This window comes from Zea mays, chromosome 7 (assembly GCF_902167145.1).
Source record: "Zea mays cultivar B73 chromosome 7, Zm-B73-REFERENCE-NAM-5.0, whole genome shotgun sequence".
Classification (NCBI taxonomy): Eukaryota; Viridiplantae; Streptophyta; class Magnoliopsida; order Poales; family Poaceae; genus Zea; species Zea mays.
In genome coordinates, this window is record NC_050102.1 from 150,540,598 (window position 1) to 150,548,581 (window position 7,984).

The window sequence follows — 7,984 nt, forward strand, 5'->3', positions numbered from 1 at the left end:
TAGTGTCCGGTGCCCAGGGCCGTACGACTTCAAACTTGCCACCTTCGGGTTTCAGAAGAGCCGCTCCGCTATAATTCACCGGACTGTCTGGTGCACCAGCAGAGCAACGACTAGGTAGCGCAACGGTCGTCTGCAACGTGAATAGTGAAGAACAGTGCGCGCAGAAGTCAGAGCAGCCGCCATAGGCGCACCGGACAGTGCACAGTACCTGTCAGGTGTGGCACCTGAAAGGGAAATAGGCTCACACCTTTTCCTAATTGATTTTGGTGGTTAAATTGCCCAACACAAATAATTGGACTAACTAGTTTGCTCTAGATTATAAGTTCTACAGGTGCCAAAGGTTCAACACAAACCAATAAAAAGTCCAAGAAAGGGTTCAAATAAAAAGAGCAAAAAGACAACCAAAGGCTACCCTGGTCTGGCGCACCGGACTATCCGGTGTGCCACCGGACAGTGTCTGGTGCACCACCGGACAGTGTCTGGTGCACCAGGGAGATCAACTCCAAACTTGCCACCTTCGGGAATTTGGGAAGCCACTCCGCTATAATTCACCGGACTGTCCGGTGTGCCAAGCGGAGCAACGGTCGCCAACGCAACGGTCGAGTTCAACGGTCGGCTGACAACGCTATTGTCGGCGTTTCGAGACAGGGGGGTCCCTAAGCCGACGAGTGAGTGTGCTGCGTGCCCCAGCCCAGATGGGTCGAGCGCGTGGGCGAGCGCGAAGGGGGGAGAGGCGAGGTGGCCGGAGTCGAGCGTGAGAGAGGTGGAAGTCCCGCGGCCTTCGTGTTCGTCCCGCGCCCAGGTCAGGTGCGCTTGCAGTAGGGGGGTTACAAGCGTCCACGTGGGTGAGGGAAGCGAGCGGCCCCAAGAGAGCGCCTGTCCCGTCCTCGGTCCCGCGCGGCCAACCTTCTCTAAGAAGGCCCTGGTCCTTCCTTTTATAGTCGTAAGGAGAGGATCCAGGTGTACAATGGGGGGTAGCAGAGTGCTACGTGTCTAGCGGAGAGAGAGAGAGCTAGCGCCCTGGGTACATGCCAATGTGGCAGCCGGAGAGGTCTTGGCACCTTGCTGGCGTGATGTCGTGGCTGTCGGAGGAGCGACGGAGCCTGGCGGAGGGACAGCTGTTGGAGCGGTCGAGTCCTTGATGACGTCGCTCTGCTGCCGTAAGAGAGCTAAGAGCCGCCGTCGTCACAGAGCTTGGGGGGCGCCATCATTGCCCATCCGGCGGAGCTGGCCAGATGGGACGTCGGTCTTGTCCTTCGTGTCCCAAGTCGGCTCGGGGTAGGTTGGTGATGGCGCTTCCTGTTGACGTGGCGGACCTGTGCCCTAGGCAGGGCGACGTGGGGGCTCCTCCGAAGTCGAGGTCGAGTCTGCCTTCCGTTGCCGAGGCCGAGCCCGAGCCCCCGGGTTGGGCGAGGCGGAGATTGTTTGGCCGAGGCCAGGGCGGAGTCCGAGCCCTGGGGTCGGGCGAGGCGGAGATCGTTTGGCCGAGGCCAAGGGCGGAGTCCGAGCCCTGGGGTCGGGCGAGGCGGAGATCGTTTGGCCGAGGCCAGGGCGGAGTCCGAGCCCTGGGGTCGGGCGAGGCGGAGATTCGCCGTCTTCCGGGTCTTAGCCCGAGTCCGAGCCCTGGGGTCGGGCGGAGCGGAGTTCGCCGTCTTCCGGGTCTTAGCCCGAGTCCGAGCCCTGGGGTCGGGCGGAGCGGAGTTCGCCGTCTTCCGGGTCTTAGCCCGAGTCCGGGCCCTGGGGTCGGGCGGAGCGGAGTTCGCCGTCTTCCGGGTCTTAGCCCGAGTCCGAGCCCTGGGGTCGGGCGGAGCGGAGTTCGCCGTCTTCCGGGTCTTAGCCCGAGTCCGAGCCCTGGGGTCGGGCGGAGCGGAGTTCGCCGTCTTCCGGGTCTTAGCCCGAGTCCGAGCCCTGGGGTCGGGCGGAGCGGAGTTCGCCGTCTTCCGGGTCTTAGCCCGAGTCCGAGCCCTGGGGTCGGGCGGAGCGGAGTTTCCCATGGCGCCTTTGGCAGGGCCCGACTGCCTGTCAGACTCACTCTGTCGAGTGGCACTGCAGTCGGAGTGGCGCAGGCGGCGCTGTCCTTCTGTCAGACTGGTCAGTGGAGCGGTGGAGTGACGGCGGTCACTTCGGCTCTGCCGGGGGGGCGCGCGTCAGGATAAAGGTGTCAGGCCACCTTTGCGTTAAATTCTCCTGCAACTTGGTCAGTCGGTGTGGCGATTTAGTCAGGATTGCTTCTGAGCGAAGCCAAGGCCTCGGACGAGCCGGTGATGTGTCCGCCGTAAAAAGGGGGGCCTCGGGCGAGACGGAAGTCTCTCGAGGTCGGCTGCCCTTGGCCGAGGCTAGGCTCGGGTGAAGCGTGATCGAGTCACTCGTGTGGACCGATCCCTGACTTAATCGTACCCATCAGGCCTTTGCAGCTTTATGCTGATGGGGGTTACCAGCTGAGAATTAGGCGTCTTGAGGGTACCCCTAATTATGGTCCCCGACAGTAGCCCCCGAGCCTCGAAGGGAGTGTTAGCACTCGCTTGGAGGCTTTCGTCGCACTTTTTTGCAAGGGGACCAGCCTTTCTCGGTTGCATTTCGTTCCGGTGGGTGCGCGCGAGCGCACCCGCCGGGTGTAGCCCCCGAGGCCTCGGAGGAGTGGTTACACTCCTTCGAGGTCTTAATACCTTGCGTAATGCTTCGGTTGGTCTGGTCGTTCCCTCATGCGAACTGGCCATAGCCCGGGTGCACGGTCGGGGCCCAAGCTCTCGGGCTGGTATGTTGACGCTGTCAACGGTTCGGCCGGAGCCGGTTTTTGCGAGAGCAGCCCCCGAGCCTCTGCACAGGGCGAGAGGACGATCAGGGACAGACTCGGCTTTTTACATACGCCCCTACGTCGCCTTTCCGCAAGGAGGAGGGGGGAGTGCGCCATGTTACCCTCGATGGGCACCGAACATGGTGTCTCCGGTGAGCTGCAAGCGGGTAATCCGAGTGGACGTCCGTGCCCCGTTCGTTGGGTGTCGGCTAGGGGCCCAGAGGCACGCCCAAAAGTACCTGCGGGTGATTTGCCGGACCCGGTCCCCTGGCGACGGGGTCCGAGGGCTCGATGCCTCCCTCCGGTGGGATTCCGTTACAAGATCGTTCCCGCTGGTCTCGGAAATGTCCTAGGGTACCTCGGGAGCGCAGCCCGAGCCTCGGTTATGTATCGAACGTACCCCTGGTCATCCCTCGCTCGGTGTCTGAGGCGACTGTGAACCCTTCGGGGGCCAGCCTTCGAACCCCTGATCAGTAATGGGCGCGGAGCCCGAGTAGCCTGAGGCGGCCATGGAACCCTTCGGGGGGCTGGCCTTCGAACCCCTGACCAGTAGTGGGTGTCGGGCCCACGCGATCTGAGGCGACTGTTGAACCCTTCGGAGGGCCAGTCTTCGAACCCCTGATCAGTAGGGGGGGGCTCGGAGCCCGGTTCCTTCACGGAGAAGGGTCCTTTTCGGGGTATCCCCCTTTCCCGGTCCCTGTTGCAAGAGATAGAGAAAGAGGAAAAAGGAAAAGGATACGAAATTGAACGACGTGGCGTACCTCTTTTTGACGCGGTTATTACGGCGAAGGCGAAGCGTCGCGCGCTTCTCCCGTCAGAGGCGCCGCGTGTCCCGCCGCGGAGTTAATGCGACGGGGCGTGTAGTTGGCGGGGCGGCCGTTGCGCGTGCGCGATCCGTTCGAGGAACGGGTCACGGGTGCACCGTCTTCACGCCGTGAGAGGAGGCTCTCTTGTTGTCCCAGGATGAGACGTGAGCCTGGCTGACGACGTGACTGCTGCGCCCGCCCGCCTGCCACCGCCATTACTGCCGGCCCACTTTCGGTCGCTTTGACCGACGCGCCAGGCTGGCGCTGCTGGGTCGCCTCGAGTCGCGGCATAGGCTCCGCAACCGAAGAGGCGCGATGGTGGCACGAGTGGCGGTGCGGTTGCTTGCATGCAGCAACTGGCGCGCCGATTGCTTGACGCGTGGGTCTGGGCTTCCAAGCTGGCGTGTCAGAAGTCGGAGAAGCGCATCCACCTGGCGCGGTTGCATGCCGCCTGCATGGCTGCCTGCCCCTTCCGCCCGTTGGTCTGGGCAAAAGTGGGGGTCGCTTGTAACCGCTGGGCGGTCGTGCGCACCACGCGCGGCGGTTTGGCTTCTTCTGCCCTGAGCCGGTTTGCATGACATGCGGGACCCAGCCCCCGAGTCGCAGGGGAGGGCCTTGGAGCGTGTTGTAGTAGACTTAGCCCGCGGCGTCTGGGGGCGCACGTAGGGAGAGTTGCCTTTAAAAGGAGGGAGACTCCTTTCAGAAGGCAACCATGTCTTCTTCCTCCCTTATGCGTCGTGTCTTTCCATCTTCCAAGCCCCCGGATGGGGGGTATCCGCCGCCTTTCCGCCTCCTCGTTGGAGGAACGCAACTCCATGGGAGTTGGTACCTCTCAGCCATCGTTCGGCTTCAAGGATTTTCATCATGCAGCCCGGTTGCTCCCCTCCACCGGCGGTCACCCGAGATGATGACCTCCGGCTTGATGGTGGGGGAAAGCGAGCCGGGCTGCGGCCTCTGCCCCTCCCTCAGCCTCAAGGATTTTCATCACCAGGGCTGGGGAGGGGAGTGCGCCGAGTTGAGGTCGGCCCCCGCGTGGGCGGCGGCCCGCTCCTTCACTCAGTGATCGGAGGGAAGGGCGGCCGTCGTCCGTGGCGCTGGCAGCTGCAGCGTGCCTGGCTTTCGGGCGCGAGTGGCTTCGGAGCCGCTCGCGGTGCTGACATCCGCCACGGCAGCTTGAAGAGGTTCTGCTGCCGGCGAGATAGCTGGGGCCGGCCACGGACTGACCTCCAACTCTACGGCCTTCTGCCCGTCCTTGCCTTACGAGTTTTGGCATGGGCGGGGGCCTCCTGGCAGCGGCATCTAGCCTGAGGTCAGCGCTGCCGCTGCTTGGCCCCCCGGAGCAGAAGTCGTCGTCGTCGCCGCTGCTGGAGCAGGTGACAGCGCGCCGTTCGTCGGCCTTCCGTTGCTCCGCAGGCCTTCCCCCTCGGAGTGGGGTTGTTCGTACCTGCGGAGGGGGAACCGGAGTTCCGTTTGTAATGGCATCTTCGAATGCCAGTGTTTTTTGTTCATTGTGGCTGTCGGGGCCTGAACATGTATGTAATTTCGGCACGGAGCCGTGTTTTTTCCTCATTTTCGAGCACTAAATCTCGCCTGTTGATTATCTGAACCGCTTTGCCAAGCATGAGTCGCCCCGTGTCAAGGTGACGAGTGAGGTATCCGTATCCCGGAGGCGTAGGAATCCCTCGGCCCGTTCGGCCTTGTTGTCTGGGGCTCCTCTAGCTTAGTTAAAGAGACCCCTCGGCCGCCCTTCGATGAGCCGAGGCCAGGGGTAGCGATATCAGTATGAACAGAGGCGGAGTTGGCTCGAGAATGGGAACCTGGTTGGCCGGAGCCTAGCCGTGTTGTCCGTCAGCAGAGCCGACGCCAAAGTCGATCAGCCGAGGCCTCGGGTCGGGCTGGCGCCCTTGGAAGCCGGCTGGCCGAGGCCCCAGGGGTAACCGGCCGAGCCGCCTGCTCGGGCCGGATTCCCGGAGGAGTCCCTGGACCGCGTCGCCGTCCGAGGCTGGGTTGGACTTTGCTGAAGACGCCGTCGATGCCGAGGGTGCTACGGCTCCCTTCAGCGTGAAGACCCGAGCCTGCAGGATCAGATCGTCTTGTAGCGTGTGCCTTCTGCGGCCACCGAGGCCAGAAAACACACCCTCGCCGTGCTTGCGAAGCTGCGTCTTTTTTCCTCTTGTTTCGAGCATCTGGACTTTCTGTCGGTAATAGGGATGTTTGTGTGAGCGAGAGTTGCTTCTCGTGGAAGGGACGAGTGAGGTATCCGTATCCCAGAGGCGTGGGAATCCCTCGGCTCGGTCGGCCTTGCCGCTTACGCGTACTTTCACCCGTCCATGAGGCCCTGTCCCCGACTTAGTCGAGAAAGCTTGAAGGACTGCTTCGGCAGGAGAGCTTCCGAACGTGAAGACTTGTTCGGTCCACGGAGTCGCTTTATCCGAGCGCGAGTTACTTATCGCAGAAGGTGATGAGTGAGGTATCCGTATCCCGGAGGCGTAGGAGTCCCTCGGCTCGGTCAGCCTTGGCTGCTTACGTGTACTCCGTCGTTTCCAGGATCCGCTTTCCGAAGTAGTCAAGAGGCACGAAAGAAATCCTGCTAAAAAGAGATCCTTTTTCGAGGAAAAATTCGACGCAGAGGGGGTCTCCCCCCTTTTAGCCCCCGAGGGAGGGTCGGGCTTTGCCGAGGCTAGGCCGACCCTTCCTTGACGACTAAACTTTGCGCAGGTGCGAGGTATATGGACAACTTGGAAACATCTTAAGGGTAGAAGCGACGTAGCTGTTTGATGTTCCAAGCGTTGCCGTAGATCTTGCCTTGATTGTTGGCCAGCTTGTACGTTCCGGGCTTCAGAACTTTGGCGATGACGAATGGCCCTTCCCAGGGGGGCGTGAGCTTGTGCCTCCCTCGGGCGTCTTGCCGCAGCCGAAGCACCAGATCGCCCACCTGGAGGTCTCGGGACCGGACCCCTCGGGCGTGGTAGCGTCGCAGGGACTGCTGGTACCGCGCCGAGTGTAGTAAGGCCCTGTCCCGAGCCTCCTCCAGCTGGTCCAGCGATTCTTCTCGGCTAGCTTGGTTGCTTTGATCGGTGTAGGCCCTCGTCCTCGGGGAGCCGTATTCCAGGTCAGTGGGCAAGATAGCTTCAGCTCCGTAGACCAGGAAAAACGGCGTGAAACCCGTGGCACGACTCGGCGTCGTCCTTAGGCTCCAGACCACCGAGGGGAGTTCCTTCATCCACCGCTTGCCGAACTTGTTGAGGTCGTTGTAGATCCGAGGCTTGAGCCCTTGTAGAATCATGCCGTTGGCACGCTCTACTTGCCCATTCGACATGGGATGAGCCACGGCGGCCCAGTCCACCCGGATATGGTGATCTTCGCAAAAATCCAAGAATTTTTTGCCGGTGAACTGGGTACCGTTGTCGGTGATGATGGAGTTCGGGACCCCGAAGCAATGGATGATGTTGGTGAAGAACGCCACCGCCTGCTCGGACCTGATGCTGTTCAGAGGTCGGACCTCGATCCACTTGGAGAATTTGTCGATGGCGACCAGCAGGTGCGTGTAGTCCCCGGGCGCCTTCTGCAAGGGACCGACGAGGTCCAGACCCCATACAGCGAAGGGCCAGGTGATGGGTATTGTCTGCAGAGCCTGAGCGGGCAGGTGGGTCTGCTTCGCATAGAATTGGCACCCTTCGCAGGTGCGGACAATTCTGGGGGCGTCAGCCACCGCCGTTGGCCAGTAGAAGCCTTGTCGGAAAGCATTCCCGACAAGGGCTCGGGGTGCTGCGTGATGGCCGCAAGCCCCCGAGTGTATTTCTTGCAGCAGTTCCCGACCTTCGGCGATGGAGATGCATCGCTGGAGGATGCCCGAGGGGCTGCGATGGTAGAGCTTCTCTTCATCGCCCAGCAAGTCGAACGACATGGCGCGTCGCGCTACCCGCCGAGCCTCGACTTGGTCGGGGGGTAGCTCTCCTCGGCGAAGATACTGCATGTACGGGGCCTGCCAATCTCGATCTGGCGTGGCCCCGCTCTGCTCTTCCTCGACGTCCAGTGCCTCGCCCTCGGGGGCCGAGGGTACCTCGGGCTGTGCCGAGGGTGCCTCGGGCTGAGCCGAGGGTACCTCGGGCTCGGGCGCGTCGTCGAGCTTGACAGAGGGTTGATGCAGATCCCGGGAGAAGACGTCCGGGGGGACCGTCGTTCGCCCCGAGGCTATTTTAGCCAGCTCGTCTGCGGTTTCGTTGTAGCGCCGAGCGATGTGGTTGAGCTCGAGCCCGAAGAACTTGTCTTCCAGGCGCCGAACCTCGTCGCAGTAGGCCTCCATCTTCGGGTCGCGGCAGTGGGAGTTCTTCATGACTTGGTCGATGACGAGCTGCGAATCACCGCGGGCGTCGAGGCGTCT